Source organism: Primulina tabacum, chromosome 5 (genome assembly GCF_025594145.1).
Source record: "Primulina tabacum isolate GXHZ01 chromosome 5, ASM2559414v2, whole genome shotgun sequence".
Taxonomy (NCBI): domain Eukaryota; kingdom Viridiplantae; phylum Streptophyta; class Magnoliopsida; order Lamiales; family Gesneriaceae; genus Primulina; species Primulina tabacum.
The window spans coordinates 25,242,180-25,268,934 of NC_134554.1; the positions used below are offsets into that span (position 1 = coordinate 25,242,180).

The following is a 26,755-nucleotide window of genomic DNA, read 5'->3' on the forward strand; positions in this document are numbered from 1 at the left end:
ACTTTGCATTCTTCTTTGTCAAGGCGGTCATGGGTACCGCTATAGATGAGAACCCCTGAATGAACTTGCGATAATAGCCAGCTAGTCCCAAGAAACTGCGAATCTCGGTAAAACTCTTTGGTACTGGCCACTCCTTTACTGCCTCAACTTTACTTGGATCAACTTCAACGCCATCACTAGAAATGATGTGGCCTAAGAATGCCACTCTATCAAACCAAATCTCACACTTGCTGAATTTTGCATAAAACTTCCTATCTTGCAGAACTTGGAGTGTTGTCCTCAAATGACGACTATGATCTTCCTTACTCTTAGAATAGATCAAAATATCATCAATGAAGACTATAATAAACTGATTCAGATACGGCTTGAAATACGCGATTCATGAGATCCATGAAGATCTCTGGCGCAATGGTCAACTCAAATGGCATGACCATAAACTCGTAGTGCCCATATCTAGTACGAAACGCCGTTGTGAACATCAGACTCCTTCACCTTCAATTGATGGTATCTCGAACGAAGATCAATTTTTGAGAATATCGATGCTCCTTGCAACTGATCAAATAAATATTCGATTCTTGGCAGTGGATACTTATTCTTGATAGTGACCCTATTAAGCTCTCGATAATCAATGCAAAGACGCAAACTACCATATTTCTTTTTCACAAATAATACCGGTGCGCCCCATGGGGAATAACTAGGGCGAATAAAACCCTTGTCTAGCAATTCTTGGATTTGATCTTTTAGTTCTTTCATTTCAGCAGGTGCTAGACGATAAGGTGCTTTGGATATAGGTAATGTGTCCGGCATTAGATCAATAGAGAATTCAACCTCACGATCGAATGGAATGCCAGAAACATCCTCGGGAAATACGCTAGGAAAATCTCTGACAACAACATCCTCCAATTTCTGACTGATAGGATCATGTGCGGTAATGACACATGCTAGAAAAGCTTGGCATCCACGTTTAATAAGCTTCCTCGCACATAGACAAGAGATGACGTGCGGCATTTGTTTGTTTCTCACTGTTGCGACTTTGATTGTTGCACTCCCAAGAGCAGGTTGTCAACAAGTAGTATAATTCGGTGAGTCCGAATATCGTATCCACAGGGAAGCTAAGGTAATTACAAGTCCACTACAATGTCTTTTTGTTTTTATTTTTGTTTTTGTTTTTTTTAATGGTTTGAATCTTTAATTGGTAATTTTTAATTGTTCAAATTTTAATTTAAGTAGTTGAGATTAAAGGATCCACTCTTGGTATTTTAATAAAGTTAACATTAATAAACATTATTGAAATCCACTTAATAAATTGGTTCCAATATATATTAAATAATCATATTTTTATTATGTTATATATTATTATCTTATAAATATATAATATATACCAAAAACTTGTAAATGTTGTGAAGTATTTATTGTGCTATATATATATTTGTAAACACTAAATCAAGGTTCCCACTTTAAATGGTTGGTAAAACCAAACAAACATTTAAATGGTACCAAGAAATTAATATTATGATATTAATATATAATAAATCAAAGCATCCAATTTAAATGGTTGGTAATAAAAACTAACATTTAAATGGTTCTAAGACATTAATATTATGATATAATCATATAATAAATCAAGGTATCCACTTTAAATGGTTGGTCAAACCAAACAAACATTTAAATGGTACCACGAAATTAATATTATGATATATTCATATATAATAAATCAAGGCATCCACTTTAAATGGTTGGTAACACCAAACTAACATTTAAATGGTTCCAAGAATTTAGTGTAACATATAGCAACAATAAATCAAAACTCCCACTTATAATAGGGTATAATAATACTTAAAGAAATAAATATAACATAAACAATAAATAATGATTAAATAATATAAAACATAGATTCTTACCTTTTAATAACCTTATTATCATGCCAAGAGTTTCACCTTTCATCTCAACTTTGGGAAGTTAGCTACTCGTTATTCAAAGTGTAAAACTTTGAATATGAATTTAACATGCTAATTATATTTAAATGAAGAAATGAAGGAAAAACAAAGAGAGAAATATTATGAACTCAAAGGTTTGTTCATAAAATGAGGGATATCTCAATACATTACAATGCACCCCTATTTATAGCCAAGTTTGGGGAGACAACCACAAATAAAATATTATTTTTTACACATAAGTCTTCATTGGTGTTCCAAGAAATTAATATTTTAATACACATCACTTTTGAAAATCTTCCCCTCCGAATTTTCTTCTCCACATAAAAGCAAACATGTAGATATCTGAGTTGTTTGAATTGTGGTATTTTTTTTAACCATTTGACCAAGTAATTTGAGAGATATGGTCAAAATACTTATAGCATGCTAAAACTGCCACTTCTTTGGTAACTTTAATTGTTGCTTAATTTGATCCCATTGTGAGAAGATTTTTATCTCATGCTTGCCATCAATATTTTAGATATTAACATCAACTTTCTACAGGTCCAAGAATCATCTTAAGCCCATTTGCAACGCCAAGTTTATTTTTGTTTTATCGAACCTGTAAAAAATAGTAAAAACTTATAATTACACAACAACTTATATTTTATACAATTTATTATAAAACATATATTATTTAAACATTTAATAAAACAAAAACTATATATTTATATTATAAAACATTTAATTAATATACAATTTTTTTATCTTTATCACACTCCCCAACCAGCTTATTGCTAGTCCCTTGCAATTTAAGCGTTAATAGCAACACAAAACATATTGATTAATTTAAATAGATATGTAATCAGAACTATCAATTTGAAAACTGTCAAAGTTATATCAAGATCATTATAATTATAATTTATGAAATAATCTGAACTGATCAATTCAAAGCTTATTTTCAGGTAGTTAAATGTACATGGCCTTCAGAAATTCCTAGTAAGAGTCTCAACTCCATATTCTCACAGGTTAATAAGTGTTTCAATTTATGGAAATGATTTCTCTCATGGAGTTGGAATACAGATAAATGCTCAGGAAAATGGTTTACAGAATGCAGACAGACAAACGAGCCAAACTAATCAAAAGATAGGAAATCCATTGATTTAAAATCTAGTTGTTCTTATTATATATTTTTTTCCTGATTTTTTTTTTTACATCATGGAATCAGACTAAGTTTATGCTTCTTGACCACATATTTATTTAATTTGTACAATGTATTTCTCTCTTTTTTTCTTTTTTTTTCTTTTTTTATTTGTATTTTTATGAGAGATAAATGGGTCGCAGCATATAACTTAGAAATTACATAAATCTTCAACATCTTTCTTTTTTTTTTTTTTTTTTCAGGAAATATCAATTTTTTTTTTCAAAATAAGAACACAAGATCTAAACAATAGATAGCCCCTCTGATGATCAATAATGGCTCGCAAGCTGTTTTCTCAATCCTCTCCACTCACTCACAAAATATGTGTGAGTTTAAAAATTTTAGGCACTCTTATCAGGTATATCTTGGGCCATATACTTTAATAACTGATTTTATCACAATGGTTAATCATTCAAAAAGATTTCATAAATCATATTTTTATAGTGATCAAAACATTAAAAAAATTGACTTTTTTTTCAAATAAAATTTTAAACATCCTTAGATAGATTATTAAAATTTCTAATCTAAACCTTTGAAACATGTAAGGTATGATATTTTTGCAAAAATTACTAAGATACAAACAATAAACATTTTTTAATTTTAAAATAAATTTTTTTTAAAATTTTTAAGTTTGTTCTCCTCCCAATCAGAATATGACATTGTCCCTAATGTCAAAATAACTATTAATAAAGAGTACATAATGAAAGAGATATCACCTGGAATTTTATTGAAGATAACAAACTGAAACAAATGCAAACCAATCCACGATTTTTGAATCAATGATCCAACTTTCTTTTCTTACTGCTTGATTGCGACCAATTGATATTTTTTATCATCGGATCAGGCTTATGAACAAAATCTTCCAAATCATCAATTAATTGGTCGGCAGTCGAAGCACATATGGCTCATCCGTAGTGAATTTTTTGAAATGAAATTCTGTTCCACGGCTTTATCAAGAAATGTCAACAAACTGTCATAATAATTATTGATATTCAACAAGCCCACAGGTTTATTATGGATATTAAGTTGTGCCTAAGAAACATTGTGAAAAATTTCTTCTAATATACCAAAACCACCTGGTAGTGCGATAAAAGCATCAGAATTTTCAATTATTTTGGTGATTCTTTCATACATAGAAGAAACATTTAATTCCTTTCCAATTGTAACACCTGTAATATTTCCTTCAGCTAAAGCTGTAGAAATAATACCTAAAACCTGACTAACTCCAAGATGAGCAGATGTTGAAACAGATCTCATTAACCCAATATTACCTCCCCCATATACCAAGTGAATTTTTCTCTCAGCCAATATCTTTCCAAGTTTATTCGCTTCTTCTACAAATACTTCATTTTTTCCAGAACTCGACCCACAAAATACACAAATATTTTTCAATGTTTGTGTAGAGGATCCAACCATGTTTTTAATTTCTTTTTGGTCTGCGAAAATAGAGAGAAAGATGAGAGATTTTATAGGGGTAATATGTTATCATGACAAAACTATGGGTCATAGCTATAAGTAGAATAAACAGTAAAAATAATAATGACACACATGCATATAAACAGTAGTGTGATTGTGGCTCACAATTTTCCTCTGGTTTTACATCCAGAAACGACTTCAACGCCTTCTATGAGTCGAGGATATGCTTCCCATCCAATTTTCTTATAAATTGGCAAACCGGGTCTTTTTTAGTCGGATTCCCAAGACTATGACGCTCATCTTGAAATTGTTTCCATAAACGGAGAAGTTCAATATGCACATGTCCACTAGAATGCGTCTCAAGAGTCAATAAGATGTTATCTAAAGACTCCTTACTCAGCCCATTTGTGGGACCCGGACGCTAATCATCATCTTAATCATCTTTGGGATTTAATTATCAATTAAGATAAACAGGGTCTAAATTTTTTTCTTTAGAATGCGGAAGGTAATGGAATCAATCTATTATACATCTCAGTATAAAAGTACAATAATGTACAACAATTATTCAAACTAGTCTAAGGTTCAACTACTAAATTTCAATTATTAAACCAAGTCGACAATAAGTCCGGAATCACCACTCTAACTCATCTTCTCTCATCATCTTCTTGACCCCGATCCTGTCCCACCTATTGTCATGCACACATACAAAACAAGACAACAGCCGGATACTCCGGTGAGAATAAATCCCAGTATAAAACATGTATACATGCATATACACAATATAAATCATAAAGCATATTATCATGCATAAAATTCATAAGAATAGGTTTCATAGTCTAGGAAACCCAATCAAAATAAGCATGCAGTAACAATGGATTCCATAATCTCTGAAATCAAAATCAAATAAGCATGCAACTCAATTCAATTCATATCTTGACTCGACTCGACTCTAACTCTAGGGATCCCGGTGTGAATAAGATGTCACTGTCTGTCACCCACCCTCCCAATCGGGGTAACTGTACGTCTTATTCCTAGACTTCGGTCATGTCTGTATCGAATGTCTACAATCGGAGTGAATCTGATCCGAAGCGTCGATACCACCGAACATCTAGTTTGGCAAGTCTGCCAATGACTCTCCTATGTCAAATGCTTGAATATAAATCTATAAACAAGGCATCGTCATATCAAGAGATTTGAATATAATTCTATAAACAAATCAATTATATCAAAAGGTAAACAACAACCCTAGTATGTGATTTTGTTGGGCAACTTAAATTGAATCTCATTTGAGTTGTGTCTTCCCCAAAACAAAACATGAATTATACCTCTCTCTTCTCGGTCTGACGAAGACGAAGTCTTGTATTCCAGTCTGTCCATAACTAGTCTGGCAATGACAATCGTATAAATACAATATCAGTATATAATTCAATTCAAGACCTGTTCTGATCAATACTCAAATCGGTATATAATCTGATCCATATCTGAACAAGATACAATCTAATTCATATCAATGATATCATGATACAATCAAAATCATTACTGAATCTGATCAATATCAATCTACTGATGTTTCGACGGCATAACAATAAAGTCACGATAAACCCGTCTATCTCAACATCACAGATATAATACAAGAATTCATAATCAGTATCAGTACAACTCATAATCTGAATAATAACACAACTCTGATATAAAATCTCAACTAAATCAACTCTGAAATTCATAACAATTTAATAAACAGTCTATTCTTTAATCTGACTTCAGTTATACCATGTCTACTGTAGCAGAAACATCATATCTGATTCATATTCAATTCTGACAATATCATAAATTCAAATCATGTCTAAACGTAACGAAACTTACGTCCAGTTGTAGCCTGCGTCTATAGGAACAGAGCACTGAAGTCGAATTCAAAAACAGACGGACGGATTTCTCACAAAAGGCGTAAGAATATTTCAATTCTTTTTTTTTTGCACTTCCCTCGGCTCTTTCCTTCATTCTCCCGAATTGCATGTAGGTATATATATCTATATACATGTTTCTTAGGTAGGAGGCAAGTGGCTTAATTTTCATACTGCACGTCGCACCGCGGGTGCGCTCACTTTCGCACCGCGGGTGCGCTCCATGTATTGATATACATCAACTTTTCCGAAAGCTTCGACCGCGTGTTCGCTCAGTCCTGTAACGCGGGTGCGCTGACCTCATTGGTACAACACCGCGGGTGCGGTCTGTCTAGCACCGCGGGTGCGGTGTCAGTTCCGTAATTAATCTCCAACTCTCTGTCCATCAACCGCGGGTGCGGTCTTGTTCGTAGCGCGGGTGCGCTCTTGCTACTGTAATTCTTCCACAATTCATGAGCTCAACCGCGGGTGCGGTCCTTTCCTTTCCGCGGGTGCGGTCTATATTTCATGCACCACTTCATAATCTCATTTAGTGCTTCTCATTACATGTCATGAATACTCATATCTTCCGAATATCACATCAATGAAGACTAATAAATCTCGAGCCTTACATTTCTCCCCCTCTAAGAAATGATTTCGTCCTCGAAATCACAATTAATCAATTCAGATATATCAGAAGAAATGTATACAGAGTTTAAATCAAAACTCATCTCAATGAATCCATTCTGAAATCTTAATATCATGCCAAGTTCTGTCTTTCAGATAGTCTCTTTGAGGCCCTGTGTAACGCCCCGAAAATTTTAAGGTCCACGCAAACCATGTGCATGCGATTATTAAATTCTCTTGTATTTTAATTAAATAATTTAATTGCATTAATTAATTATGTGGTGCATTTTTACATGTTTAAAATATATTTTTTCTACATGGTTGCATTAAAATGGTATTTTGAAGGAATGTTCAAGTGACGATCGAGGAATGGGGACCGATGGCTGTAAATGTAAAATGTTTTTGTTAAATAATTATTTTTAATTATTTAAAATAAAGTTGATGGTTTTTCATATTTTTGAAAATAGGGGGTTTAGAGGTGATTTTATACGCCGGGACGTAAATTTTATCGGTGTTGGCTTTTCAACTAAAATGCGAACTTTTTGGCAACCCGGCTATTTAATTCATAAACTTTTTACCAAAACTTTACTAATATATTTTATTTAATTCTAATTAAAAGACTAATGGGCTTAATTGTGGCTTGATAGGCCTAAAGCCTAGTTAGTAACTTAATTAGAGTTTATTTGAGATTAAAACACCTAAAACCCTAAACCTTGCACACAAAACAATCGGCCACTTTTATTTTCTGAAAAATATTCTCTCCCAACTCCACCTATCTCACGGCACACACCAAAACAAGCAAAAGGGAAGTTTTGAAATTGAAGGAAAATTCACCCAAGGTTTCTCGTCGCCGTTCTTCGCTTCGTCAACGGATATTCGTGCGTTAAAAACGCAAAGGCATGCCATATTCTCCTTTTACTCATCATTCACACCATAGTATTTTATTTAATTGAATTTGCATGAAAAACAAGTGCATCATGAAACAATTTTCGTTTTTGTGGCATATGTCAATTTTAAAGCTTGTATTTTCATCCAAAATCATGTTTAATATGATATAAAGGGGCTGCCATGATTAGGATAGGGTTGAGGGTTGATTTTACATGTTTTAGAGAGTCCCAATTTACCCCAATAGGCTGCAAACGTGAATAAGGACAAGCTGGATGCCATCGGGTAGCATGGGGTTTGAGGGTTATGGACTTGGATGCTTGGCTTGGCTTTGGTTGGGACCAGGGCTAGGCTAGGGTCTGTTATGGGTCAAGGGAAGAGTCCTAGCCATGCTAGGACTCGAGACAAGAGGCTGGGAAGGAGTCCTAGCAAGCTAGGACTCCAACCCGTAAGTGGCAAGGGAAGCAGCGCAGGTTTTGCTGCTGGTGCAGGGAAGAGGGGGGCTCGGCCAGAGGGTCTGGGCTAGGCTAGGTTAGGTCCTTAGGGTCCTAGGAGGGTGCTTGAGGGGATGGTTCAGGGGTTGGCTCGAGGGTTAGAGGCATAGCATCGGAAAACGTGAGAGAGGCATGCACCTTGAGGGCAGCTTGTGTGCGCGCAGGTTGCTGTCCTTGATTTAGAAATTTCGTGTGCAGGGTCCAGGGGCTAGGTTGGTCTGGGCTTGGTCTGGGCGTGGTCCAGGGAAGGTTAGGGTCGTGAGGGGGCAAGTGGTTGAGGGCTGGGAGAAGTCCTAGGCTAGTTAGGAGTCATATGGGTCATGGGAGTCTCACACACAAATCGTGCAGAAATATGGGGCGAGTTTCAGAAGGGTTTTGGGTGGGCCAAGGCTGGTTTTTCGGGCTGGGCTTACACAGTAGGGTCCCTAGGTGGGTTGGCTAGGTTTTGGCTCAAGGCGGCTCGGGCGTGGCTCGAGTAAATTAGGAGATGGCTCGGTGTGTTCGTCGAAGGGTCAAAAACGAGACTAATTAAGCCAAAATTGATTCCATGGGTCCACGGGGGTGGCTCATGACTTGGAAGGGTAGAATAAATCATAAAAAGGTTATGTTTAAAATTTAAGATCAAAATATTGAGTTTTGGATTTATTCGGAATTTAATCGCCGCACGAAACGCTAATTAACGGGTTAATTGAAACGCCTAGTTTTAAGCTTAATAAAATTATGAAAAATTAGGGTTTAAGCTTAAATAATTATTAGAAGCCTAAGTTTTAATTTGGGAATTTTATATTAAGGTTTGGTTTAATTCGAGATTAAAATGCATTAATACGTCACATTTAAAGATTTATTTAAAAGTCCTCGTTTTAGGCTAAATAAAAATATGAGAAAATTCAAGTAGGCTTAAATAATTATTTGGGACATGTTAGAACCAATGGAATTAAGAAAATATCAAAACCGAGGACCAGCGCTACTACTTTTTCCGCATTATGACTTTTGACTCATGCTTTATGATTAAAGATTTTTAAGATTATTTATTTATGCTTTTGAGAGATTTTTGAGAGGTTTAGTATGGGCTTTACTTTTCAAATTATTGCTTTTTAGGTTTAGTAAAATGTTTGACGATTTTATGCTTTAAAATATTTTCCTTTGGATTTTTAAATAGCAGTTGGATGGTTCTTTTTAAAATGATGTCAAAATATTTTATGGTTCGGCCGATGCTAAGTGAGGATAAAAAAAAAAAAAAAAAATTCTAGTACTTTTAAAGCAATAAAAAAGGCAGGACGTTTCAGTTGGTATCAGAGCAAAGGTCCTGTAAAGGGTTGTGCCACCATCAGCGCCGGGAAGATCAGTCGTCAAGCCTCAAACTTGTAAGTTTACATGCTTTATATGATTTTATGATGTTACATGCATAAGTAAATGAATTATATGTTCACGTCACATGTTTAATAACTTCATGATAATGTATGACTTACATGCTTTAGAATTTTTATACGTGATACGATATGAAATAAGAAAAAATTATTTTATTTTAACGCATGTTGGCTTCGTGGTGGAATTGGACTATGTTGATTTTGGGTTTTAGTATTGACGTTCTATTTTTGGGCCATAAGTTAATCGTGAATATTTTGAATGCTTTGGGACACATAGATTTTCTAAGGAAATATTTATGATTCGTGGTTATTAGTTGAATTAATTTTTGGGAATTAGACATAAGGAATAATTATTCGAGGATTACAACGACTTTGGGAATAAGAAAATAGATAAATTGGGATTTTAAGTTGATGAAAAGTAAGATTGGTTATAGAAATTTATTTTTTGGGTAAATAAGTTTAAGTTTATTGAAATTATGTCATGGGAAAACTGTAGAAGAAAATTAAGAATACCGAGAATTTATGGGTTAACTGTAGGATTTTTGAAATTAAGGACCAATTAAGATAATTTTTGAGGAAATTAAGAATTGCTTTTGTAATTATTACGGAATTTGGGGACTAGTTTTAGCAATAAGCGAGAATTGAATGGGTTAAATGATAATAATTTTGAGGATTTAGACTTTTAAGAATATTTTGAACCTTGGGATATCTTGGATATAGTGTTATAAGGAATTTTAATCAGGGGTTTTTAAGGATGAATCGATATTAGGTTAGAAAAATCTAAGCGTTAGCGGATGCGTTTGGGATTTTAAGATTGAAATTTGATAAGTTGATTAATATTTTGGGTATAAAATAAGGAAAATAATATACGATAAGCATGATTATCCATCTTTTAATATTGGGAATTGTAAGCAAAATTGAAATTCGAGGTTATAATAGTAATAGCATTAAGTGATTATGGGTCTTTTTAAGTTGCGATTTGAAAATAAGGATTTAGAAGGAAAATTTAATTGGGATCAAGAAGACGTAAGGACATTCTAGAACTTAAGTTTGATCAGAGTAGCGCAGCGGAAGCGTGGATTTTTTTTTGGATATTAGAATTAAGCATAAACTTTGGGTTATCTAGGATAAGCAAATTTCGAGGACGAAATTCAATTTAAGGGGGGAAGATTGTAACGCCCCGAAAATTTTAAGGTCCACGCAAACCATGTGCATGCGATTATTAAATTCTCTTGTATTTTAATTAAATAATTTAATTGCATTAATTAATTATGTGGTGCATTTTTACATGTTTAAAATATATTTTTCTACATGGTTGCATTAAAATGGTATTTTTAAGGAATGTTCAAGTGACGATCGAGGAATGGGGACCGAGGGCTGTAAATGTAAAATGTTTTTGTTAAATAATTATTTTTAATTATTTAAAATAAAGTTGATGGTTTTTCATATTTTTGAAAATAGGGGGTTTAGAGGTGATTTTATACGCCGGGACGTAAATTTTATCGGTGTTGGCTTTTCAACTAAAATGCGAACTTTTTGGCAACCCGGCTATTTAATTCATAAACTTTTTACCAAAACTTTACTAATATATTTTATTTAATTCTAATTAAAAGACTAATGGGCTTAATTGTGGCTTGATAGGCCTAAAGCCTAGTTAGTAACTTAATTAGAGTTTATTTGAGATTAAAACACCTAAAACCCTAAACCTTGCACACAAAACAATCGGCCACTTTTATTTTCTGAAAAATATTCTCTCCCAACTCCACCTATCTCACGGCACACACCAAAACAAGCAAAAGGGAAGTTTTGAAATTGAAGGAAAATTCACCCAAGGTTTCTCGTCGCCGTTCTTCGCTTCGTCAACGGATATTCGTGCGTTAAAAACGCAAAGGCACGCCATATTCTCCTTTTACTCATCATTCACACCATAGTATTTTATTTAATTGAATTTGCATGAAAAACAAGTGCATCATGAAACAATTTTCGTTTTTGTGGCATATGTCAATTTTAAAGCTTGTATTTTCATCCAAAATCATGTTTAATATGATATAAAGGGGCTGCCATGATTAGGATAGGGTTGAGGGTTGATTTTACATGTTTTAGAGAGTCCCAATTTACCCCAATAGGCTGCAAACGTGAATAAGGACAAGCTGGATGCCATCGGGTAGCATGGGGTTTGAGGGTTATGGACTTGGATGCTTGGCTTGGCTTTGGTTGGGAGCCAGGGCTAGGCTAGGGTCTGTTATGGGTCAAGGGAAGAGTCCTAGCCATGCTAGGACTCGAGACAAGAGGCTGGGAAGGAGTCCTAGCAAGCTAGGACTCCAACCCGTAAGTGGCAAGGGAAGCAGCGCAGGTTTTGCTGCTGGTGCAGGGAAGAGGGGGGCTCGGCCAGAGGGTCTGGGCTAGGCTAGGTTAGGTCCTTAGGGTCCTAGGAGGGTGCTTGAGGGGATGGTTCAGGGGTTGGCTCGAGGGTTAGAGGCATAGCATCGGAAAACGTGAGAGAGGCATGCACCTTGAGGGCAGCTTGTGTGCGCGCAGGTTGCTGTCCTTGATTTAGAAATTTCGTGTGCAGGGTCCAGGGGCTAGGTTGGTCTGGGCTTGGTCTGGGCGTGGTCCAGGGAAGGTTAGGGTCGTGAGGGGGCAAGTGGTTGAGGGCTGGGAGAAGTCCTAGGCTAGTTAGGAGTCATATGGGTCATGGGAGTCTCACACACAAATCGTGCAGAAATATGGGGCGAGTTTCAGAAGGGTTTTGGGTGGGCCAAGGCTGGTTTTTCGGGCTGGGCTTACACAGTAGGGTCCCTAGGTGGGTTGGCTAGGTTTTGGCTCAAGGCGGCTCGGGCGTGGCTCGAGTAAATTAGGAGATGGCTCGGTGTGTTCGTCGAAGGGTCAAAAACGAGACTAATTAAGCCAAAATTGATTCCATGGGTCCACGGGGGTGGCTCATGACTTGGAAGGGTAGAATAAATCATAAAAAGGTTATGTTTAAAATTTAAGATCAAAATATTGAGTTTTGGATTTATTCGGAATTTAATCGCCGCACGAAACGCTAATTAACGGGTTAATTGAAACGCCTAGTTTTAAGCTTAATAAAATTATGAAAAATTAGGGTTTAAGCTTAAATAATTATTAGAAGCCTAAGTTTTAATTTGGGAATTTTATATTAAGGTTTGGTTTAATTCGAGATTAAAATGCATTAATACGTCACATTTAAAGATTTATTTAAAAGTCCTCGTTTTAGGCTAAATAAAAGTATGAGAAAATTCAAGTAGGCTTAAATAATTATTTGGGACATGTTAGAACCAATGGAATTAAGAAAATGTCAAAACCGAGGACCAGCGCTTCTACTTTTTCCGCATTATGACTTTTGACTCATGCTTTATGATTAAAGATTTTTAAGATTATTTATTTATGCTTTTGAGAGATTTTTGAGAGGTTTAGTATGGGCTTTACTTTTCAAATTATTGCTTTTTAGGTTTAGTAAAATGTTTGACGATTTTATGCTTTAAAATATTTTCCTTTGGATTTTTAAATAGCAGTTGGATGGTTATTTTTAAAATGATGTCAAAATATTTTATGGTTCGGCCGATGCTAAGTGAGGATAAAAAAAAAAAAAAAAAAATTCTAGTACTTTTAAAGCAATAAAAAAGGCAGGACGTTTCAGTTGGTATCAGAGCAAAGGTCCTGTAAAGGGTTGTGCCACCATCAGCGCCGGGAAGATCAGTCGTCAAGCCTCAAACTTGTAAGTTTACATGCTTTATATGATTTTATGATGTTACATGCATAAGTAAATGAATTATATGTTCACGTCACATGTTTAATAGCTTCATGATAATGTATGACTTACATGCTTTAGAATTTTTATACGTGATACGATATGAAATAAGAAAAAATTATTTTATTTTAACGCATGTTGGCTTCGTGGTGGAATTGGACTATGTTGATTTTGGGTTTTAGTATTGACGTTCTATTTTTGGGCCATAAGTTAATCGTGAATATTTTGAATGCTTTGGGACACATAGATTTTCTAAGGAAATATTTATGATTCGTGGTTATTAGTTGAATTAATTTTTGGGAATTAGACATAAGGAATAATTATTCGAGGATTACAACGACTTTGGGAATAAGAAAATAGATAAATTGGGATTTTAAGTTGATGAAAAGTAAGATTGGTTATAGAAATTTATTTTTTGGGTAAATAAGTTTAAGTTTATTGAAATTATGTCATGGGAAAACTGTAGAAGAAAATTAAGAATACCGAGAATTTATGGGTTAACTGTAGGATTTTTGAAATTAAGGACCAATTAAGATAATTTTTGAGGAAATTAAGAATTGCTTTTGTAATTATTACGGAATTTGGGGACTAGTTTTAGCAATAAGCGAGAATTGAATGGGTTAAATGATAATAATTTTGAGGATTTAGACTTTTAAGAATATTTTGAACCTTGGGATATCTTGGATATAGTGTTATAAGGAATTTTAATCAGGGGTTTTTAAGGATGAATCGATATTAGGTTAGAAAAATCTAAGCGTTAGCGGATGCGTTTGGGATTTTAAGATTGAAATTTGATAAGTTGATTAATATTTTGGGTATAAAATAAGGAAAATAATATACGATAAGCATGATTATCCATCTTTTAATATTGGGAATTGTAAGCAAAATTGAAATTCGAGGTTATAATAGTAATAGCATTAAGTGATTATGGGTCTTTTTAAGTTGCGATTTGAAAATAAGGATTTAGAAGGAAAATTTAATTGGGATCAAGAAGACGTAAGGACATTCTAGAACTTAAGTTTGATCAGAGTAGCGCAGCGGAAGCGTGGATTTTTTTTTGGATATTAGAATTAAGCATAAACTTTGGGTTATCTAGGATAAGCAAATTTCGAGGACGAAATTCAATTTAAGGGGGGAAGATTGTAACGCCCCGAAAATTTTAAGGTCCACGCAAACCATGTGCATGCGATTATTAAATTCTCTTGTATTTTAATTAAATAATTTAATTGCATTAATTAATTATGTGGTGCATTTTTACATGTTTAAAATATATTTTTCTACATGGTTGCATTAAAATGGTATTTTTAAGGAATGTTCAAGTGACGATCGAGGAATGGGGACCGAGGGCTGTAAATGTAAAATGTTTTTGTTAAATAATTATTTTTAATTATTTAAAATAAAGTTGATGGTTTTTCATATTTTTGAAAATAGGGGGTTTAGAGGTGATTTTATACGCCGGGACGTAAATTTTATCGGTGTTGGCTTTTCAACTAAAATGCGAACTTTTTGGCAACCCGGCTATTTAATTCATAAACTTTTTACCAAAACTTTACTAATATATTTTATTTAATTCTAATTAAAAGACTAATGGGCTTAATTGTGGCTTGATAGGCCTAAAGCCTAGTTAGTAACTTAATTAGAGTTTATTTGAGATTAAAACACCTAAAACCCTAAACCTTGCACACAAAACAATCGGCCACTTTTATTTTCTGAAAAATATTCTCTCCCAACTCCACCTATCTCACGGCACACACCAAAACAAGCAAAAGGGAAGTTTTGAAATTGAAGGAAAATTCACCCAAGGTTTCTCGTCGCCGTTCTTCGCTTCGTCAACGGATATTCGTGCGTTAAAAACGCAAAGGCACGCCATATTCTCCTTTTACTCATCATTCACACCATAGTATTTTATTTAATTGAATTTGCATGAAAAACAAGTGCATCATGAAACAATTTTCGTTTTTGTGGCATATGTCAATTTTAAAGCTTGTATTTTCATCCAAAATCATGTTTAATATGATATAAAGGGGCTGCCATGATTAGGATAGGGTTGAGGGTTGATTTTACATGTTTTAGAGAGTCCCAATTTACCCCAATAGGCTGCAAACGTGAATAAGGACAAGCTGGATGCCATCGGGTAGCATGGGGTTTGAGGGTTATGGACTTGGATGCTTGGCTTGGCTTTGGTTGGGAACAGGGCTAGGCTAGGGTCTGTTATGGGTCAAGGGAAGAGTCCTAGCCATGCTAGGACTCGAGACAAGAGGCTGGGAAGGAGTCCTAGCAAGCTAGGACTCCAACCCGTAAGTGGCAAGGGAAGCAGCGCAGGTTTTGCTGCTGGTGCAGGGAAGAGGGGGGCTCGGCCAGAGGGTCTGGGCTAGGCTAGGTTAGGTCCTTAGGGTCCTAGGAGGGTGCTTGAGGGGATGGTTCAGGGGTTGGCTCGAGGGTTAGAGGCATAGCATCGGAAAACGTGAGAGAGGCATGCACCTTGAGGGCAGCTTGTGTGCGCGCAGGTTGCTGTCCTTGATTTAGAAATTTCGTGTGCAGGGTCCAGGGGCTAGGTTGGTCTGGGCTTGGTCTGGGCGTGGTCCAGGGAAGGTTAGGGTCGTGAGGGGGCAAGTGGTTGAGGGCTGGGAGAAGTCCTAGGCTAGTTAGGAGTCATATGGGTCATGGGAGTCTCACACACAAATCGTGCAGAAATATGGGGCGAGTTTCAGAAGGGTTTTGGGTGGGCCAAGGCTGGTTTTTCGGGCTGGGCTTACACAGTAGGGTCCCTAGGTGGGTTGGCTAGGTTTTGGCTCAAGGCGGCTCGGGCGTGGCTCGAGTAAATTAGGAGATGGCTCGGTGTGTTCGTCGAAGGGTCAAAAACGAGACTAATTAAGCCAAAATTGATTCCATGGGTCCACGGGGGTGGCTCATAACTTGGAAGGGTAGAATAAATCATAAAAAGGTTATGTTTAAAATTTAAGATCAAAATATTGAGTTTTGGATTTATTCGGAATTTAATCGCCGCACGAAACGCTAATTAACGGGTTAATTGAAACGCCTAGTTTTAAGCTTAATAAAATTATGAAAAATTAGGGTTTAAGCTTAAATAATTATTAGAAGCCTAAGTTTTAATTTGGGAATTTTATATTAAGGTTTGGTTTAATTCGAGATTAAAATGCATTAATACGTCACATTTAAAGATTTATTTAAAAGTCCTCGTTTTAGGCTAAATAAAAGTATGAGAAAATTCAAGTAGGCTTAAATAATTATTTGGGACATGTTAGAACCAATGGAATTAAGAAAATGTCAAAACCGAGGACCAGCGCTTCTACTTTTTCCGCATTATGACTTTTGACTCATGCTTTATGATTAAAGATTTTTAAGATTATTTATTTATGCTTTTGAGAGATTTTTGAGAGGTTTAGTATGGGCTTTACTTTTCAAATTATTGCTTTTTAGGTTTAGTAAAATGTTTGACGATTTTATGCTTTAAAATATTTTCCTTTGGATTTTTAAATAGCAGTTGGATGGTTATTTTTAAAATGATGTCAAAATATTTTATGGTTCGGCCGATGCTAAGTGAGGATAAAAAAAAAAAAAAAATTTCTAGTACTTTTAAAGCAATAAAAAAGGCAGGACGTTTCACCCTGTCACTTACTGTATTTTCAATAATAGAATAGTCTTCATTCTGAAATATCTTTCTTGTACGGATCTGTGATTCTAAATTGGAATAATAATTCAAGAGCATAATATCATAATACCCTTCGAAATAACTCTGACAGAATCAATCTCAACATCCTGTCTATACAACATCCGTATATATCAATCAACGGCTCATACCAAATCAATATCATCAGCTGTTATCAAATATGTTTATCCCAGTCAAGAATATATTCAATCTTCGGCCCCAAATACCAATCGTCATCATTCAACGTTGGCGTATTCAGTCTGTCTGGTCTGAGCTATCTTCATTTTCTTCTGAATTAGCTACATTTTCTTTGTCCTATCTCTGACTGTATCAGCTTCTATCTCAGGTATCTCCGAGATATTATTCTTATAGCAAAGAAATCTGCAGTACTTACTGTACAATGTCTCATTTGCGGCTATTTCAATGCTCGTTTGATAGCTATCATTATACAATAATTCATATAGTGACAATATGTCATGTCAACTGGTGTTAGCATGCAGCACTGCCACTCCCTGGATATCTCTCAATATCCGGATAGTACACTCTGTCTATCTGTCAGTTGGTGGATAATATATGAATGAGTTCATGGTATATTCTGCCACAATTACAAACTCAATCAAAATCACAATCTGATATAGTCTAGTTCTACATTCTGATCAATCTGACCATTTCCTTGACATCGATCTTTGTCATCTGGTCATGTTTGTACGTCATCTTGTACAAACTAATAGATATAGATTGAACAATCTGTCAATCACAATCATATCATATCACAATCTGGAAAGTATTGCAGTAATTTCATTACGAATTTCATCGAAATATACTCCCCATGTCTAGTCAAGAATATACAAATTCTGTAATAAATCTTCTGATCTCTATCTTCCTATCTTCATTTATTGGCGGTTCAGACATTTCAGTACAATTCTGCCAACATTTCAGCATAAATTCTGCCATAACTGATTTAATATGTCTATATCAAAACTCTCTGTTCGAATTATCATATACTTTCTGTTACCTGAACGACTACTGAATCCATTTCTGTGCGCTTCTGACCCTATCTGTCATTTCCAATTCGAACTATTTGGTATAAACAATCAGTTAATAATATAAATTAAAGAAAAATACCTACCTGGTACTCGGTTCTGATTGTCGATATCAAATTCTGTTGTACAATTCTGAAACATTTGACATCACAAGATAATCATTCTCATACCGTACAATCACATATCTGTCACTCTGATCGATGCTCTATTCTGATTATTGAAATTAAGCTCTGAACATTCTGATTATATTTCTGATCTACTGAAGTTCCCGAATTCAACTCTTATTCGGATTGAATAATCTATATCAAACACTGACTCAGAATAACAGTACTATCAAATCAGATTCATAATATCAATAATCTATACTGATCTAGTGAGTTTAGTAAACTCATAAAACTGCAATTTCTGGCAATACTGTCAATTCTGCCTAATCAATCACATCTTCATATCGCTCAGATCAACTGCTATATATCATCTACATCATGATATGCCCCAAACAATACAATCTGTATCAAATACTGTGTTAGAACAATAACAATACTCAAGCAGATACAAAACAACAATCGTATAAGAAAATCTGTCAATTCAGACTAAAATAAATTTCTGACATTTCTGACATTTCTGCTCTGTCTGATATTGGTATTATTCTTATCTACTGATCATAATCTCAACTGTGTCAAAATCAATAGGTATACTAACTTCAGATATCGCATATTCCGATTATATTTCTGTTTCAAGCAGGATTCATATCTGAATAATTTCGGTATACAATAATCACAGTTCTCAGAGTATTCAATACAATCTTCAGATATTCGATTCAATCACTCAGATGCTGTAAGTATATCAAGCTATCATAGATACAACAAGCATGAAATCATCAGAATATCTCTGAACATACTGAAATATGCCAAAGAGAAACATTAAATCAGATGTAACTCCTGGTCGGTACTCTTCTACTGATCTTTCAATTCTTTCACTTCATTCAGTGACATTCTGCACATTCAATATCATTCTGTACTGAATTCTAATAAAACAAACAGTACCTGGTCTCCATTCAATTCTGAAATCTATCTGTCGGATATAAAACAAATCTTAAATCTTATCTGGGCCAACATCAGCCAACTCGTACATCACTGGCAAATCTGCCAATGCTAGACTCGATTTCAGTATGTCTACTGAATACATAAGGATGCCATCTCCTCCTTTTTGTAATAATCGAGTCCCTAGACAACACAAATATCAAAGGAATTCTGAATCTAGAATCCTTACCGTGAAATCTCTACTCATCAGCCATACCTGGTCTGAATCTTATACTCTCCTGACAAGAATCTATAATAATTCTGTACTTGTTCAGCATATTAATATCAATAATGCGGTCAACTCAGAAATACAAGCACATCATAATCTAACTCGACCTCATTCTCATCTTACTGTAGTATACAATATTTCACAGAAATCTCTGATATCAATCTTTCTTTTTCAACAAATAAGGGAATCAATACTACAGTACAATCAGACTCAACAGGTACAACATATCTCAATGCAACTCAGTCAAAGGTAATAATAGGGAATGCATTAGTATATATCAATACATATGCAATATAATCATAAAAATAGTACCTGCCACTCTACCATCAGGTGTGTCCGGTGTCTGTTCCTCGGTCTTCTGCTCCCTAAAATCTCCGGGAACTTCTCTGAGGACAAACTCTAGCAAGGTGTCCTGGTTGTCTACAAATATGGCAACTACCAGTCACTCCCTGGCATTGCTCTGTGGAATGTCTCCCTCCGCAAGTTCTGCAATATACTCCAGTATGACTCGGGCTGGAACTACTGGAGCTAGACGAACCACTCAGTCCGCTCCCTAACTTCTTAAACTGTTTCTTTCGAGCTTTCAGCAAATCTTGCTTTCCACTCGTGCTGCCACGATCAAATCGGAGAGGGGATTGCTGTGTCTGGGGTTGCATCACACACACCCTTTTTAGTTGTCTAATCAAACTCGCCTCCGCTCTCTTTGCTTTACTAAAGGCATCAGCAAAATGATAAGGTCGCTGCATATTCATCAATGCAACTATCTCCGAGTTCAATTCTCTGATGAACTGATCCGCTACAGCTTCATCATTCCCAATTACCTGAGGAGCAAAACGCAGTAGAGTAGAGAATTTCGCAACATATTCTTCAATATTCAGTTGGCCTTGTCTCAAATTCTCAAATTCTGCTTTCTTGTCATCCCGGTACGAAACTGAGAAAAATCTTCGATAAAATTCTGTTCTGAATATTTCCCACGAAATCACTGTACCTCTCTGTTCTAGCATTCTTTTACTTGTAATCCACCAACTTCTGGCAGTCTCTCGTAACTAGTGGAATATCAGTTTAATTCTCTGCTCATCTGAATAATCAAGTAAATCAAACAGTATTTCTATGTCATCAAACCAGTTCTCACAATCTTCAGACGTCTCGGCCCCACTCAGAATCGGCGGCTGAAATAACTGAAATTCTTCCAACTGTATTTCCATCTGAGTTTCTGATACATCTATCTGTTCAGTCGAAGCACTACTCCTTTCTGGAATTCTCCGTGGGGGTCTATCTGCTTATCAAACCATTAGTACTCAAATACTACAAATCTGTTCCAATCTTTCTCTGATCATCTTACTGCTGATCATGAATCAGATCTGATTCATACTCAATAATACATATTACCAATTCAAATCAGATAATTAGATAACATGTATTTCAAAGCAGTAAGGCATACTGTCATGCTAGCACACACAATGTAAGTCAACATTAAAATAAATCTCATGCTAGCAATCACATGCAAGGAAAGAAAACTCACTCTACCCCGCTCATTCTCTTCTATCTCAGTCTAAAGGATCTATCGCTCTGATACCACCTGTTGTGGGGACCCGGACGCTAATCATCATCTTAATCATCTTTGGGATTTAATTATTCAATTAAGATAAACAGGGTCTAAATTTTTTCTTTAGAATGCGGAAGGTAATGGAATCAATCTATTATACATCTCAGTATAAAAGTACAATAATGTACAACAATTATTCAAACTAGTCTAAGGTTCAACTACTAAATTTCAAGTATTAAACCAAGTCGACAATAAGTCCGGAATCACCACTCTAACTCATCTTCTTGACCCCGATCCTGTCCCACCTGTTGTCATGCACACATACAAAACAAGACAACAGCCGGATACTCTGGTGAGAATAAATCCCAGTATAAAACATGTATACATGCATATACACAATATAAATCATAAAGCATATTATCATGCATAAAATTCATAAGAATAGGTTTCATAGTCTAGGAAACCCAATCAAAATAAGCATGCAGTAACAATGGATTCCATAATCTCTGAAATCAAAATCAAATAAGCATGCAACTCAATTCAATTCATATCTTGACTCGACTCGACTCTAACTCTAGGGATCCCGGTGTGAATAAGACGTCACTGTCTGTCACCTACCCTCCCAATCGGGGTAACTGTACGTCTTATTCCTAGACTTCGGTCATGTCTGTATCGAATGTTTAGAATCGGAGTGAATCTGATACGAAGCGTCGATACCACCGAACATCTAGTTTGGCAAGTCTGCCAATGACTCTCCTATGTCAAATGCTTGAATATAAATCTATAAACAAGGCATCGTCATATCAAGAGATTTGAATATAATTCTATAAACAAATCAATTATATCAAAAGGTAAACAACAACCCTAGTATGTGATTTTGTTGGGCAACTCAAATTGAATCTCATTTGAGTTGTGTCTTCCCCAAAACAAAACATGAATTATACCTCTCTCTTCTCGGTCTGACGAAGACGAAGTCTTGTATTCCAATCTGTCCATAACTAGTCTGGCAATGACAATCGTATAAATACAATATCAGTATATAATTCAATTCAAGACATGTTCTGATCAATACTCAAATCGGTATATAATCTGATCCATATCTGAACAAGATACAATCTAATTCATATCAATGATATCATGATACAATCAAAATCATTACTGAATCTGATCAATATCAATCTACTGATGTTTCGACGGCATAACAATACAGTCACGATAAACCCGTCTATCTCAACATCACAGATATAATAAAAGAATTCATAATCAGTATCAGTACAACTCATAATCTGAATAATAACACAACTCTGATATAAAATCTCAACTAAATCAACTCAGAAATTCATAACAATTTCATAAACAGTCTATTCTTTAATCTGACTTCAGTTATACCATGTCTACTGTAGCAGAAACATCATATCTGATTCATATTCAATTCTGACAATATCATAAATTCAAATCATGTCTAAACATAACGAAACTTACGTCCAGTTGTAGCCTGCGTCTATAGGAACACAGTACTGAAGTCGAATTCAAAAACAGACGGACAGATTTCTCACAAAAGGCGTAAGAATATTTCAATTCTTTTTTTTTGCACTTCCCTCGGCTCTTTCCTTCATTCTCCTGAATTGCATGTAGGTATATATATCTATATACACGTTTCTTAGGTAGAATGAATCCAAGAATTGCTAGACAAGGGTTTTATTCCCCCTAGTCACTCTCTGTGGGGCGTACCGGTATTATTTGTGAAGAAAAAAGATGGTAGCATGTGACTCTGTTTTGATTAACGCGAGCTGAATAGAGTCACTATCAAGAATAAGTATCCTCTGCCAAGAATTGAAGATTTATTTGATCAAATTTAAGGGGCATCGATATTCTCAAAGATTGATCTTCGTTCTGGATACCATCAGTTGAAAGTGAAAGAGTCCGCTGTTCACAAGACATCGTTCCAGACTAGATATGGGCAATACGAGTTTATGGTCATGCCATAGCTTCCAACACCACTCCTTGCTCAAAATGGACTCCTTTCTTCAAAATTAGGTCTACCACTAACAAGGTAGATCCACTCTAATTTTGCACTAGAAAAATTATAGCATTATTCTTTGAGAAGTGTGTGCTTTCATCAACAAGTGAAGAAGCAAAAATGGAGAGAAATCATGAAGGAATTTCGGCCATCACACTTGCTTGGAGAGAAGGGAGAGTTTCTCTTGGTTGGACAAAAAGTTGTTGTGTATTCCAAAGGCATGCAATGCCTTGAATGTTGAAAAAGTTGTCTCCACCCTTTCACCTCCCATGGATGCAATTCAATTTGAGCTTGTAATAATTACAAGGCCCATGAACTTTAATTTAATTGTCTAAAACAAATTTGAGACCAATTAAACCTTACTTGATTTTACTCAAGCCCACTAGTTGAATAATTATTTCTAATTGGGCTCTACAAGGTCCAATGTTGTTTAATTAATTCAACACTTGAATTAATTTAATTACTTGGACTCTACTAGGCCCACTAGTGTTTAATTAATTCAACACTTTAATTAATTTAATTTTGCCTATAATAATGTTTACGAAAATCGCAATTTTCAAATACATTATTTGTTTGGCCAACTTTTAATTTAGGTACACTTTCTCAAATTAAAAGTTACATTCTCTTTATAGAAGTCATACTTCTATTTTTATTTATGCTTATAAACTGCTTTATAAGCCGTTCAACACATTGAACTATATTACTTCTCAACAGGATCTAAAAAGTTAGCACTTGTGTGACCCTCAATGGTTCAATGATACAACTAGCCGTGGGTTCACATCTCAATGTGATTCGGGACTAAACATGTCCTTATATGAGCATACCTCATTTGCTCCATTCTTACTTATCAACTCCTTGATAATATGAACGTAAGAACTCAAGTCTGATATTACCCAACCAATCATGTTAAACGCCTAGCAGCATCGCTTACATGATTCCCTCGTTATCAAATGATAGTGCCTGCAAGAACCAATCTATTATGGTTAGCGTACAGTACGGTCCCTTTAACTCATATATCCCGAACGATTCGACAACTATTGGTATATCGAGAGCTGTCAAAGAATCGATACTATGAGTCATGTCGTAGTTGCATCGATGGTGTAATCTATGAAACCCCTTTCATAATTATCACCATACTCTGATCCGAGATTTCATACAACATATACATGTGATCAATAAGATATCCATTCCCGAAGGTAAGCGGTGAATCCCCGACTACAATGCATCGACTTCTATGTGTTTCGACAAAACACCCAACCTTGCCACCTGATGACCCCATGAGAGTTAGTAAACAAGTCAAAGTGCAATGCTAGCACATAGAGTCTCAATATTATCTTGGGTCATAAGGACTAATGGTGTACAACCATAAACTAGGACGTTTCTACTCGATAAGTGAGAAACACTTGGAAAGTCCTTTATGGAGGGTTGTTCAGTGCACTCTACCAGGAGCACTTATCTGCATGCTCGGACATCACAATGTCTCCTACCAATGAAACATGGTACTCATATCGCAGATACTAGTCTCAAACTCGAGCGGCCTATATCCTTCTTAGCGGTGGCTGAATCGACTAGGAACTGTTTAGAATATACAGTATTACAAATATGAGTTTCATGATACTCATCATATGAGCATCTCATATTCTTTCTACTATTTGTATATTTAAGTACTTTAGCTATGCAACTAGCATGAGTATACAGATAAAGATGTGACAAAACAATGATTTCAAATATTATTAAAATAAAGATTGTTTATACATAGAGTTTCATTGTGAACACTCGGCCAACACTTGGCTCGACGGTCACCTACTCTAACACTTTCAAAGTTTGCAATGAAAAAATTTCAAAGGAAAAGCAGTTACAACAATCAATTACAATGAGATCCAAATTTATCTAAGCCAATATTTTGAGATTACAGAGAATTTTAATGTTCATGATTTGTGGAAAGTAAATTCTAAACTTTATCTAGTGTTAGCTGTAATTGCAAGAGATGTGCTACCCATTCAAAGTTCAAGTGTTGCTTCTGAATCAACATTTTCAATATGTGGAAAGATCATTAGTGAACAAAGAATTAATTTTAATCCAGAAACACTTTCCATGCTAACATGCCTACGAGATTGGTTTGCAGCAAAAAAAAAAGGAATAAGACCGCTGGAGCGATCGACGAATTTCAAAGCTCAAGCTCCGACGAAGATCCAGAGTATTCAAAATATATTTTAATAAATCATGATGAATTTTAGATTTTCAATTCTCAAAATAAATGTTTAAGTTATTTTGTTATAGTTTTTTATGTAATCACAATTATTTGCAATCAAAATACTAAATAAAAAATTGTCCATTAATATTACTAATTTTAATTGTATAGTAAAATAATAAATTAGTGTTTGGAACCGGTTCGACCCGAACCGGAACCGATTTAATGACAGTCGAACCGGTCTTGGGTTTGAATTGGTTCCATGTATTTCAACTTGGAACCGGAACCGGTTTCTAACTGGTTTAGACCGGTTCCGAGCACACCGGATCCAGAACCGGTAGGAATCGGTCTGAAATCGTTTTGATGGAACAGATAAGAATGCCTGGCGCCACCCACTTGGTTGGGCTCGAAAATCCTCAAAAAACACGTTTTTACACTGTTCAATCAGTCACACAAAAATGATCATAACTTACTCGTTTCTTCTCCGAAAATTACGAATTTACTGTCAAACCGAAGATATCAAAAAGTAATACGTTTTATTTTTTGAAAGTTTTTCCGGAAAATCGACCAAAAATTTACAGGATTCGAAATAACAGCAGATTCAGTTTTTGAGATCTAAAAGTCATTACAAAATCGTTTCAAACATTTTTGCTCAAATTTTGCATAACATAAACGGATTTTTACACACAATATACATCAAATTATTTACTATGACAAGATCGAATCAAATATGAGATAACTATTATCAAACGATTCAGAGCAAGAGCAAATAAAAAAAAAACACACAACGAATCAGAACAAACACAACACTGTTACTCTTCTCATTTTCTATGGTAAAATTGTCCCCAATATGTTAGTCCTCTAAGGGGGAGGCCAGAACACGATTTTATACCCACCGATCTAACAAGCTAGAAAATAAATGTCCCTCGAGAGTGTACTGCCACACTCGATCCACTCAAGCGTCAGTGCCTCCTCGTATCATCAAATCCTGCAACATTCAAACCTAGTGAGCCTAATGACTCAGCACGTTCTAAACATTAGTAGCAAATAATACATATACAATCACATGCAATAAAATCATACTTTTAATAAAAATAGATTTTAAGCATAAATAAATCGTGTATCGTAAAATCATAGAATCGTAAAATCATTTAATTGTAAAGCTTTGCATCATTTATCCTTTTGGGTGAAGTTTGATCCTTGAAAGTGACTAGACTTTTATCTTCTGTTCGACTGATCAGACTTCAGCTCAACATGGCCCATGGGGGCGGGAACTAGTCTCCTCCGTTGAAATACGATCGTCGGACTCCCTCTGGGCCTTTTCCCTTAAACGAGTTCCCTCTGGGGGCTTTTCCATCATGACATCCCCACAAAATTGTAAATTCACCGTTCCTTCTTAAAACAGATCCCCCACATATCATA

At 35.3% G+C, this 26,755-nt stretch overlaps 1 protein-coding gene across 1 annotated transcript in view; it reads left to right on the forward strand.

The window, feature by feature from the left end:
- Positions 1-26,755, forward strand: part of LOC142547367 (uncharacterized) — a 93,438-nt gene that overhangs the window by 53,569 nt on the left and 13,114 nt on the right.